The sequence below is a fragment of the Lathyrus oleraceus genome, chromosome 2, assembly GCF_024323335.1.
Source record: "Lathyrus oleraceus cultivar Zhongwan6 chromosome 2, CAAS_Psat_ZW6_1.0, whole genome shotgun sequence".
In the NCBI taxonomy this organism is placed as follows: Eukaryota; Viridiplantae; Streptophyta; class Magnoliopsida; order Fabales; family Fabaceae; genus Lathyrus; species Lathyrus oleraceus.
Genome location: NC_066580.1, coordinates 185,872,970 through 185,886,058, shown reverse-complemented (window position 1 = coordinate 185,886,058; position 13,089 = coordinate 185,872,970).

The following is a 13,089-nucleotide window of genomic DNA, read 5'->3' as shown; positions in this document are numbered from 1 at the left end:
TCCTTCCTAACAACTTCCTTCATAGTAGGATTTAAGCAGCGTTGCGGTTGAGCTACCGGCTTAAAGTCCTCTTGCATTAAGATCTTGTGCATGCAATAGGAAGGACTAATTCCCCTGAGATCGGAAAGAGTCCAACCCATGGCTTCTTGATTTTTTTTCAACACATCGATCAAATGGGCTTCTTCATTCTTTGTCAAAAGATTGCTTATGATAACCGGATTGGCTTCGATATCGTCGAGGAATGCATACTTCAAAGTAGAAGGTAACATTTTCAATTCAATTGGCGATTTTTCTTCATTTACCTCCTTCTTCAAGTCTTCCTCCTCAACTTCCCACGGTTGTAGTTCGTTTACACTATCAAGTCCCCTTAAGCATTCATCAAGAGCTTCCTCTTCTTCAACTGTGAAAACTTCAAAGGAGTCATCAAGAGCTAACTCCATAGGAGATATCTCATGAATATGCTTAGAAACTTCGAAGGTTGCCTCTTCAATCGCATCAATGCGAAAACTATCACGTCTATCATTTGAATGCTTCATGGCCTCGAATATATCAAATGTAACTTCTTCATATTGGACCCTTACCTTCATCAAACCGTCGTCGACATCATTCATCATGCATGCGGTTTTCATGAACGGTCGGCCAAGAATGAGCAGAGCATCATCATCCTCTTCCATATCAATCACAATGAAATCGACCGGGAAAAATAATTTGTCGACTTTAACCAAAACATCTTGGGTTACGCCATGCGGATGGGTAGTCGACTTTTCGGCCAATTTCAAAGTCATCCGGATGGCCTTCATTTCAATGTTGCCAAGCCTCTTCATAATAGACAATGGTATAAGATTAATGCGTGACCCCAAATCAATTAGTCCCTTTCCGACATAGACATCACCAATTTTAACCGGCAAAGTAACTCGTCCCGGATCAACCTCTTTTTTCGGAAGCGTCCGTTGAATGATTGCACTACAGCTTGCATCTAGGACAATGGTCTACGGTTCCGTATACCTCCGCTTTTTTGTAAGTATGTCTTTCATGAATTTTGCATACTTAGGCATTTGCTCCAGTGCTTCGGGCAAACGGAATGTTCACTTGCAGTTGTTTGAAAATATCCATGAACCGGGCGTAATGCCGTTCATTCTCCCTTTTAGATGGAGCATGTGGATACGGAAGGTTTTGGATTGGAGTAGCGCTAACTACCTCCTTTCCTTTAGCAACTTGAGAACTTCTCGCTCTTTTCTTTTTCACTTCCTCCACTATCACTTCATCATTCTTATTTTTCTCAATTTCCACACTTTCTTTATTTTCAACTTCACCATTTTTTTCATCCTCTTCAACTTCTTCCTCACTCCACTCCCCAACTTCACCATCAACACTATCCTCTATTATTTTCTCCTCATCTTTTTTCTCATCCTCTCTTTTTTCACTCTCATCTCTTTTTTTACTCTCACTAATCAACTCACTTCCACTTCTCGTCGTTATCGCTTTACAATGCTCTTTAGGATTCGTTTGCGTGTTCGTCGAGAAAGATGGATCGGGTTGTTGTTCTGCTAGTTGTTTAGCAAGTTGTCTGACTTGAGTCTCGAGATTTTTGATTGCCGCGTCGTTACTCTTTTGATTAGCCATCAACATTTGCAAAAATTGTGTCAATGTCTCTTCCAACTTTGAAGTCACGACCGGCGGTTGTTGAGGTTGGTAGGGATTTTGGGGAGGGTTTTGACGGCTAGAAGAACCACCCCCGTAACCTTGGTTATGGTAGTAGTTACTCCTTGGTTGGAACCCTTGATTCCCTTGAAAGTGTTGTTGTTGATTTTGAGGATGTGGTTGATACGGTTGTTGTTGTTGTTGCCTCGGTTGGTAGTCTCGTTGGTTCGCCATGTAATTCACTTCTTCGAACCTGGGAGGTGGACAAAATCCGGTGTCATGCTCACCTTTGCAAAGCTCACAACAAGTTATTTGTTTAGATTTTGAAGGTTCTCTCAACTCTTTTATTTGTTGAGTTAAGAGTTCGACTTGTTGTGAAATGAGTTTGTTTTGGGCAAGAATAGCATCGTTTGTCCCAAGTTCAAGCACTCCCGGTTTCTTCAAAGAGTTGCCTCTACTTTGACTTTGGAGGTCATTTAGAGCCATTTGGTTGATGATATCAGTAGCTTCTTCGGCGCTTTTAGACAATAAAGAACCACCCGAGGTAGCATCCAACAAAGTCTTACAATTCGGTTGGAGGCCATTTTTGAAAATGTGGATTTGCGTCAATTCATCAAAACTGTGCCCTTTGCACTTCCGAAGCAAGGATTTGAATCTTTCCCACGCCTCATTCAATGATTCGTTGGTCCCTTGTGAAAACACGGAGATTGCCGTTTTGGATTCCATGAAACGGTTGTGGGAGAAAAATCTTTCAATGAACTTCTCTTCCAACACGTTCCAATCCGTCATGACTGCAGGTGTTTGATCCAAGTACCAATCTTTCGCTTTGCCGAGCAAAGCGTGGGGAAAAGTCTTTTGAACAACGGTAGCTCTTGAGCTTAATCAACTCCGGCCGCCAATGCTATCTCATAAAATTTGGTGAGAAAAGCAAAGGGGTCTTCATGGTCCATTTCGGTGAATGGACTTCCATACAGCAAGTTAAGAGTTCCCGTCTTCATCTCGGCTTGCCTTCCCGTGTGGTTGGCAAACTGAGCAGTATTCCTTGGACTGTTGACGCATGGTGTGGAAATGGGCGATGGTTGTGGTGGTTGATCCATGATAGGTATGAAAGGTGGTGGATGTGTTGTAGAAGAACTTTCTCCTTGTTCTTGTCGTTGTCTAGCTTGTTGCCTCCTTCGTCTCGTTCTTCTATTCAGTCTCCTTGCGGTTCTTTCGATCTCGGGATCAAAAAGAAGTTCGTCCTCAGGAACCTGCCCTCGCATAAAACGAAAGCTGCACACTAAACCAAACAAATTACAAGCATAATTCAAAAATTCAAAAGTTAAAAATTAAGCAACTATTGCGATGCTCGCAATATCAATTCACAATCCCCGGCAACGGCGCCATTTTGTTGGAAGTAAGTTTGAGTGTCGGGTTTTTGTTATCGTCTCCACAGGGATTGTGAGATATCGTCGTCGTTCGACAGTTGTTTTAATTCTTAACTCGTAGTAACAAGGGGGGGTTGGTTTTAGTCACGGTATCTTGCATAAAAGTGTAAGAAAATGCGGTAAAAGTTTTGGTTTTTCTATTTGATAAAGATTGTCAAAGTTAGGGTTCGACGATCACTTTGCCTGTATATGTTCGATCAACAAACTCATAAACTCCTTTAGATGATAAATTATTTCACAAAGTCCTCCCAATGTGTTTATCTCTAACACACATTGTGGGTTTTCCCATTTTGATCCATTGTTTATCTCTAACACAATCTATCAAAATGACAACTTTTTGGTTCAACTTTATCGTGAACAAAATCATTCATTACTATCTCTAGCTAACAAACAAGATTGGATGAAAACCTAGGTAAAGAGTTGGTAAACATCTCTCGATCATAAACCAACATAAAGAGTTATCGATAAAACAAAGTTTTCACCATATATTCATCATTAAAGAGTTTACAAATGAAGATCATCTCATATACACACAAAGCTTATGATCATATACATCTAACCTTGACAAAATGAAGAACTTAGCCACTCATTTTCATGGTGGCTTGCACAACATGTCTCGGTTGAAGGTTGATCAACATCCAAGTCGAAGAATCGAGATTAGATAGGAATCCACCTTCATTTTGTAGAATATTGTTAAGAGATGAAGAAAAATGAAGAAAAAGTGTTTTTAGGTTACAAAATATGATCCCAAGACAATCTGAAAAATATCTAAGAAATGCTAAGTTAGTACTCTCCAAAAAGTATCCCTTGCTACTTATAGTACTGCTGCTGAGTTGTCATGCTCGCTAGGCGAGCAGAATGGTTCGCCTCGCGAGCCCCAAAATAGGCCACCAAAAGTGCCTGCGCCCAGAAAATATCTAAGTCCAGATTTCACATGCTCGCTAGGCGAAGAAACCTTCGCTAGGCGAAGCCCACGCTTCCACCTTCGCTCCAGCGAGTTTAGGTGGTTTTGCTACTGGAATTGTTCGCTGGGAGCTCGCTAGTGGCTCGCCTAGCGAGTAAGTGCTAGCTGTGCTTTTGACCAAGTCTGGGCGTGTTCGCTACCACCTTCGCTGGGTGCTCGCCTAGCGAGTTTGCTGACTTTTGCTACTGTAAAATTCTGGGAATGCTCGCTAGCAGCTCGCTGGGTGCTCGCCTAGCGAGCACTTCGCTACATCACTCGCCTAGCGAGCATGCTGATGAATGCTTTCTTTTCTTGGTCCCTTTGCCAACTTTCTTGTGCCTTCATTTTCTATTATTTCATGCCTAATTCCTGCACAATAACGCACAAATTAAAGGTACCAAGATTGTTTAACATTGTATTGCAATTCATCTAAAACAAAGGCGGTTTTGAACACTTTAGCAACAAAAAGGAGTGAAAGATGCCCACATTTGATAGCTCAAATAAGAACTTTTGGGCATCTAACACCTAGCAGAGAATTAACATAGCTAATACACTCAGCACACATAGAAGTTTAAAAAAACTTCAAACAGCAGCAGCACACATAGAAGTAAAAAAACTTCAAACAGCAGCAACACAAGTAGATAGCAAACAGCAACACACTCATCACACATAGAAGTTGAACATCAAGCTGCAGCACAACCTCTGGATTAGAGGATCTTCAAAATCTGTTCAAGCAAATAACAAATCTATTGTCCTGGGGTACAGGTGTTACTCCCCCTTTTTGTCAAAAATGTTGCCAAAGCAACACTTAAACTTACAGACCAAAACAAAATAAATTACACACAAATTTCAGAAACACGGGAAATGCTCTATTCATCTGACTCAGAGTCAGCATCAACATCAGTGCCATCATCAGGACTGGCATCCTCTTCTCCCTCTGCACTTTGTCTTGCATCTCCTTCTGCAGCATCAGCAGCTTCACCAAGCACATCACCTTCATTCATCTCCAACTTGATAATCAAATTTTCCAAAGTGAGCTTCCTTGCCTCTAACTCCTTGCACGTTTCTTTGAGTATTGCAATGACAGCAGCTTTACCTGGTTGATTGCAAACACTTGATGTCTCTCCTGTTGCCATGGCAATGTCAGGAACATGCGTACCTAGGAACAGTTTATGATTGAAGGCCAAAGGGCTGTCTCTTCTCTTCACAGAATCATTCTCTGTTAATATGTTTGGAAATTGATTCAACACAACACCACATATGAGGGAAGGAAAGGCTATAGGCCCCTTCACACTGAAGCTTCGTGCATGCTTCATGGTTTGATCAAAAATATAGGATCCATAGTCAAAATTGGCTTTGGTTCCAACAACATATATGAACTTTCCAAGCATTACAGCCACTGTAGATTTGTGATTGGTGGGCACCCAGTTAGCAGCTCCAATTTTGTGCAGCATAGCATACTTGACACTTAGTTTGCTGGCCACCAACTTACCTTTGAGAGGCCACTTCCTGACTTGATTAGCAGTGATGACTTGACAGATTTTGTTGTCAGTCACCTCAAGCTCAGGTTGAGCTACATCAGGCCTTCCCAAATACATGTTGATTACTGAGGAAGAGAAGTTTATACACTTGCCTCGCACATATACTTTTCTAAAATCCCTAGACTTTCCATCAGCACATTCTTCAGACACATTGACAATAAATTCCTTTACTAATATCTCATAGCACTTTGAGAACTGAGTCACAGTCTTCATTAACCCTGCCTCTTAAATAAGGTCTACAATCTCCTTACATTCCAGGACATTCTGAGCCAATTCCCTTTCCAAAGCCAGCCTCTTATGATAAACATATTTCCACCTGTTCACACTAGAAGCAAAATGGAACGATATGTTGTCAATTGGTACCTCAGGGACACTAGCTGCAAGCTTGCTAGTGGTTGGCTTCTTCTTTGACAGAGAGGCAGTGACATCACATGGTACATCTGAGTCAGACTCCACAACAACAGACTTGGTCTTCATTTTCTTGGGCACCCCTTTGCTCCAAGATTTTGTTGGACCATGACCTTTCCTCTTGAGGGAACTCTCTGCAACCTTTGGATTGGTAGAGGTTGGCACATCAATCTTCTTTCTGGGGGACCTTTGCACCACTATTTTCTTTTCTCTCCTAGTCCTAACCCTTTTGGCTATGCTAGGGACAACTGAGGTCAACAACTCATTATCAGAAAATTCCTCCAGGTCTACTGTTTCAGCTTCACAGTTAGGGTTGTCACTGACATCATGAGTGACACGGACTTCCTCACCACCCACATTATCTAAGGGTTTGTCAATATTTGACCCCTCATGAGCATCAGTTTGCTCAGCATCATCAGATACATTCTTTCCTAAGGAGACTGTATTTTCTTGACAAGCAACATTATCAGGTACAATAGTGTTTAAGGGAATGGAGACCCCAAGAACCTTATGATTACCAGACAGTATTCCAGTCACCATAGTTGCAATGGCATTGTGGACACACCTGGAGCCTTCTCTGGTTTGTTCATCAAGTGCGATTGCTGAAGAGAAGCCTGAGACAGTTTCTTTAGGTCTTCTTGCATGTGAGGTATTCGCAGAGTCATCCACAGGATCTTCCCTGTTAAGGTTGCATGATTCAGAGCTAGAGGAATCAGACATGGTCGTGGAGGCAGATGAGTTGGATTGGTGCGACATGATGAATATCTTAGAGGCGAAATGAAAAGTTTCTTTGAGAGAAAGCTTGCGAGACTGAAAGTTGAAACGATGGAAGAGGTAACGCTTGTTGCACGAGCAGTATCTATTATTTGTTGACCAATCAGAGCGAACTCTCAAATGTTTAATAATTTGAATTATTAAACAAGAAATAACTAACATCATTAGTTGCTATAATTCCTCAGAAGGACACATTCCCACTTTGCCCCTTACTTTGTCAAACTGAGTAACATCCAATGTCATGACATTCTGAGTGACATTGTGCTCAGTCTGCATCTGGTTCATCCATACCAGTGGGGAACACCTGCTACCAGATGCTAGGTACTTAGCTCTGCAATGGATAATGATACACAATTTTGTTTCTCCCTTGCAACTACACCATTTTGATGAGGACTAATAGGTGAGGACAACTCATGCCTTTCAATCTGCATATATACCATTAAGTCCATGGGCAAAAGTTCCAGAATTTTGGATGTTTTTGGATGTCCAATCTTGGGATGTGACATCTTGGTTAGCTTGCCCACCTGACATTTTCCACTGCCTTTTCTTTCATCCATAAGCAGATTTGGGATTCCTCTAACTGCTTCCTTGGATATGATCTTCTTCATTCCTCTTAAATGAAGTTGTCCAAGTCTTCCATGCCACAGCTTCACTTCCTGTTCTTCCTTGGCTAAGGGGCCCTTTGAGGAGTAGCTTGAGACCTTAGATTCCCACAGATAACAGTTATCTTTGGATCTGGATCCTCTCATAACTTCCTAATTGCCTCCATTCATCACCATACATACTTCCTTAGTGAACTGTACATTGAAGCCTTGATCACATAGCTGGCTTATGTTGATGAGATTAGCAGTTAGTCCTTTTACTAAAAGCACATTACTCAGTTCTGGAACTCCAAGACAGTCCAGCTTACCAACACCTTTGATTTCTCCTTTAGCTCCATCACCAAATGTCACATACCTGGTAGTATGAGGTTGTATATCCACCAATAAGTTACTCATCTCAGTCATATGTCTTGAGCAGCCACTATCAAAATACCAGTCTTCTTTGGTAGATGCCCTTAGAGATGTGTGAGCTAGTCTAGCAACCCATTGTTGTTTCTTGATGGGGGCATTATGCTTAGATTCCTTCTGCTTAGGTCTGACTTGATGGGTCTGGTTAGGATAACCATGCAACCTGTAGTAGAAGGGTTTTATATGACCAAATCAGCCACAGTAGTGACATCTCCATCTCTGAGATTTCTTCTTTTGATGGTTACTCCTCCTGGTTCCCTGATGTTGTGACATTGGTTGTGACTTATGCTTGAGTTTCTGAACTTCAGCCTTTGAGTTTTTGAGTTCAGTTGAGGATTTCTTAACAAAGCCTAAACCAGACATGGTTCCTGACTTCTGTCCCACCTTTAGAATCTCTTCCAAGGTGTTAGTTCCTTTATTCAGCATTCTGATGGATTTTGTCATTTGTTCTAGCTTAGATGTCAGTAAGGTTATCTCACCATTTAGACCATCTATGACTGTCAGATGCTTCTTTTTCTCAGCTTCCAGCTCCTTGATGAGTTTCTTCTGCTTTTCTCCTTGTATACACACTTCTGCACTTTTGACACATAGCTCTTTATATGAAGCAGCAAGTTCATCAAAGGTAAGCTCATCTCCACTTCAGTCATCATCAGAGGCACAGACACTAGTTAGTGCAGTGACATGTTTAGCAGATTCTCCTTCAGATTCACTTTCAGAGTCTCCTTCAGACCAGGTGACAGATAGCCCCTTCTTTTGCATCTTGAGGAAGGTAGGGCATTCAGCTCTAATGTGACCAAAACCTTCACATCCATGGCACTGGATTCCCTTGCCTTGGTTGACCTTTTCTTTAGATTTTGATCTTCTACTTATGTCAGATGAAGAGTTCTTGACATTAGGTATGCCCTTTTGATCAACCTTCTTTATGAACTTGTTGAACTTTCTTCCAAGCATGGCTATAGCTTCTGAAATGCTTTCATCACCTCCAATATTTCCTTCTTCTGAATCCTCTTCAGTATTTGATACAAAAGCTATTCTTTTGTTTTTCTTTTCAACATCCTCACACAAGCCCATTTCAAAGGTTTGGAGAGAACCAATAAGATCATCAACCTTCATATTGCAGATATCTTGAGCCTCTTCTATAGTAGTGACCTTCATGGCAAATCTCTTTGGCAATGATCTGAGAATCTTTCTTACAAGTTTTTCTTCAGACATTTTCTCTCCTAAGCCACCAGAAGTGTTGGCAATTTCAAGAATATTCATGTGGAAGTCATGAATAGACTCATCCTCTTTCATCCTCAGATTTTCAAACTTGGTGGTCAGCATCTGAAGTTTAGACATCCTCACCTTGGAGGTACCTTCATGAGTTGTTTTGAGAGTATCCCAAACTTCTTTAGCCAGCTCACAGTGATGCACCAGTCTGAAGATATTCTTATTTATCCCATTGAACAGTGCATTCAAGGCCTTAGAGTTTCCAACGGCTAATGCCTCTTGCTCCTTGTCCCACTTTTCTTTAGGAATTTGCATAATGATTCCATCTTTACCAGTCTTCGTTGGATGTTCCCATCCTTTGTTGACAGCTCTCCAGACCTTGCTATCCAGAGACCTCAAGAAGGCTATCATACGAGGTTTCCAGTCATCATGGTTAAAACCATCCAGCATGGGTGGTCTATTTGAGAATCCTACATCCTTGTCCATGGTACTAGAAAGTAACGTCCCTAGATCTCACCCAGAATTTAACAGGCAAGGTGCCTGCTCTGATGCCAATTGAAATTCTAGTTAACAGACTTTCGATGTCACACTGGATGTTATGACATCCAATTCTGCGCAGACAAGAATGATGCAGAACTTAAATGTAAAGAGAAGTAAATAACACAAAGAATTGTTTACCCAGTTCGGTGACAAACACACCTACGTCTGGGGGCTACCAGCCAGGGAGGAAATCCACTATTAGCAGTATTAATTCAGGCCTTAAACCAATTGTTTAATCCTATCACTTAATACCTACCCAATGCAATTTCAATCTAAAACTAAGACCAGAGTTCCTACTCACTCCCCCTCAATCACCACAGTGATTACAACCTTTAATTAGTTTAAAGTTAAAGGCGAAGTTACACTTCAAACAACTCTTGATTGTGCTTAACAGCTTTAATCAAGAAACACAACACTCACGCTTAAAAGCTTAGAGTGACACAACAATTACAACTCAATGAACACCCTAGTCCAATGCAATCATCTAGGTGATAATTGCTTGGCTCACAAGTTAAACCTAATACAAGACACAAATAAAAGCAGCCGTGAAATATGATGATATAATAAATGCTTCACGCTTCAAAACCCCTGAGTTGCTAAAAGTAGGATTGCCATCCTTTTATAATGCAGCACTTGGGCCTTGTACTTGTATTTCCTAAAATTAAGGTTAAGCAAGTTAACCTAATTTCCACATATTAGGGTGCTAACAAATAGGCTATTTGTTAGGTCTATTAATTGTAGCTCAGTTGTTAGTTTCCTGGATTTTAGCTCAGCTGTTGGATTCCTGAAAAATAGCCTGAGAAAAATACTGAAATAGAAAAACTAACTAGCCTACACTTTAGCATATGCTGTCAGGAATGAATGTCATAACATTCGGTTTGACGTCCAGAACATAGGCCATATGCTAGGTTTGTTATTCTCCTGAAAAACAGACTCAAATAAATACTGAATTGTAGCAGAAAAACCAACCTGCCTATAATTCAGTATCTGTTGTCAAGGATGAATGTCATAACATTCAGTTTGACATTCAGACAATAGGCTATGTGCCAGGTCTATTATTCTCCTGAAAACAGACTGAACTGAATACTAAATTGTAGCAGAAAAACCAACCTGCCTATACTCCAATATCTACTGTTACGGATGAATGTCATAACATTCAGTTTGACATTCAGACAATAGGCTATGTGCTAGGTCTGTTATTCTCCTGAAAAACAGACTGAACTAAATACTGAGCTATAACAGAAAAACCAACTATTATATAGTTCAGTATCTGTTGACAGGGATGAATGTCATAACACCCAGTTTGACATTCAGTAAATCATGTATTAGCTAATCCTGCAGCATACTACTCAAGCATGTCATGACATCAGAGTACAGTTAGTGTTTTAACATAAAATGCAGCCAATCAAACATCTACATTGATTTTGCAATCAACTAGCCTTAGGATGTTTAGATATCATATGTCAAATGAAATGGATTCATAAAGAAGGGGAATTAGATGAAGATGGGGGGGGAGGGGGGATGGATCAAACCTCAAATTGGACAAAGGAGGACTTTTACCAAAATAAGATCATTCATTCATTTTGGGAGATGGAATGTACATTCCATCAATCCCCTAAATCCAATGATCTTAACCTAACAAAGTCAAATCAACTTTGACCAAGGCCCAACAACACAAGTCAAACTTATACAAACAATCAAAATGGCTCAAGACAATTATTTTGCACTTATTCAATTTAAAAATACTAAAAATAATGCATTAAATTAAATATGGTTTGTCAAATTCCTAAAATCTCATCAAAACACGAAAGAAATGGCCATGAGATTTATCATAGGTCAAACAAGGTCAAAGGACCTTGGAGAAAAAATTTCAGAATTTTTGGAGACTTAAAAGTATTTTTAAACAATTAAAAATATTCATTAAATCAATTAAATCATGAAAATATTAATAATGATCCAAAAAATAATTTTAATTCAAAATATGAAAGAGGATTTTATTTATAAAAAAATTGGTGAAACTCTCATATTTTTTGGATCAATATTAAAATTAATATGAATTAATGAAAATAAAACAAATTAAATGATATTCAAATAATCAGAAAAATGTGGACCACTTGATCTCCCTCATTAATTGAGGTGGCAGATCAAGTGGTCATCAGCGCGCTTTCCACCATGGACTTAAGTCAATGCGCCACAAGAATGGTAATCAAAACCAACGCGTGAGATTAAAACATTTTAAAAAAGATCAATGGCTCAGAACCTGTCCAGCACACCACCGGCGCTGGACCTCCGGTCACCTTCTCAGGCTAGGCTCACCAGACTGGTTTAGTCATCACCATCACATAAATGAAAAAGGAGGACATGATCTGAAAGAAAAAATGGCGTAGAGCACGAATCTGACCTCAATTTTAACTAACTCCACATATACAGAAAGATATGAGGAGTTGAATTTTGAGGTGTGTCAACTGAGGTGCTTTGATTTAACCTCAAAGCAACTCAATCTTCTTGCCTACATTGGTAGGACTTCAGACAACCAAAGATCCAAGAGAATTGATGAGAATTGAGTGAGAACCGAAGAAAATAAGATTTCTGAAAAATACCTTCAATGTTGTGCAGAACTGGATCTTGCTTGCTTCAAACTTAACTTGATCACACTCGAGAAGCTTGCAGAAGTGGTTTGGCAATGGAACAAAGCTTTGGATCCTGGAGTTTTTGAATCTCCAAATAGTGAGATTCAACTTAATTTTCAAGTTGAAAATTCTCAAGTTTTCCTTTGAATTGTGAGGGTTTGAAAAGAGGGGGCAAAGCTGGAGCGCAAGGTGTGTTTGAAATGAGCTCAGAGGTCATATATTTATAGCATTTGGGATTGATAATTGCACACTTGAAATTTTGCTAAATTTGGTAATGTCATGCACAAGCTTGCATGGGCGTGTACAGACCCATGAAGCAATCCATTTTGATCCAATTCCAACTGTACTGAAGTTCAAATGATGCTTGAATGGCAAGGCAAGGCAATGTGAAGTTTTTGACATTTGATTTTTCCACTTGATGCAGACCTGTTAAGACCATGCGCAACCCTAGCAAACCTCATCCAAAATGCATGAAATAGGACTCTTTGGAAAGCTTATATCAAGGGGAACAACTTTGATGTTGGACACGTTTTCATTTGGAACCTGGATCATGGTGAATTTAGAGGTGGAAGTTTGGAAATTTCAACATGTTGAAAAGGTTTCTAAGTGTCAAGTCATATACCTCAATGTTCCATCTTACTTAACTTTCTATGTGTGCTCAAAATCAGAAAGGTGTCTTCATCAAAGTTGTAATTCTTTCAAAGACTTTCAAAATGGTCACCAATTTCATGTCATTTGGATTTAGAATGATAGAGTTATGCATTTTTGAAGTTGAGGAAAATCACTTCTTCAATGGTATAGGGCAAAAATAACCTATAATGTATCCTCATATCACATGCTCATAAACGTTGAATTAGCTCCCACTAAAAATATAAAAGTTGAAGTAGACATCTTGAATTTGATTGTGCAACTTGGAAATCTTTCATCTCATAAAAATTGAGCAAGTTATGGTCTAGGGAAGTTGAC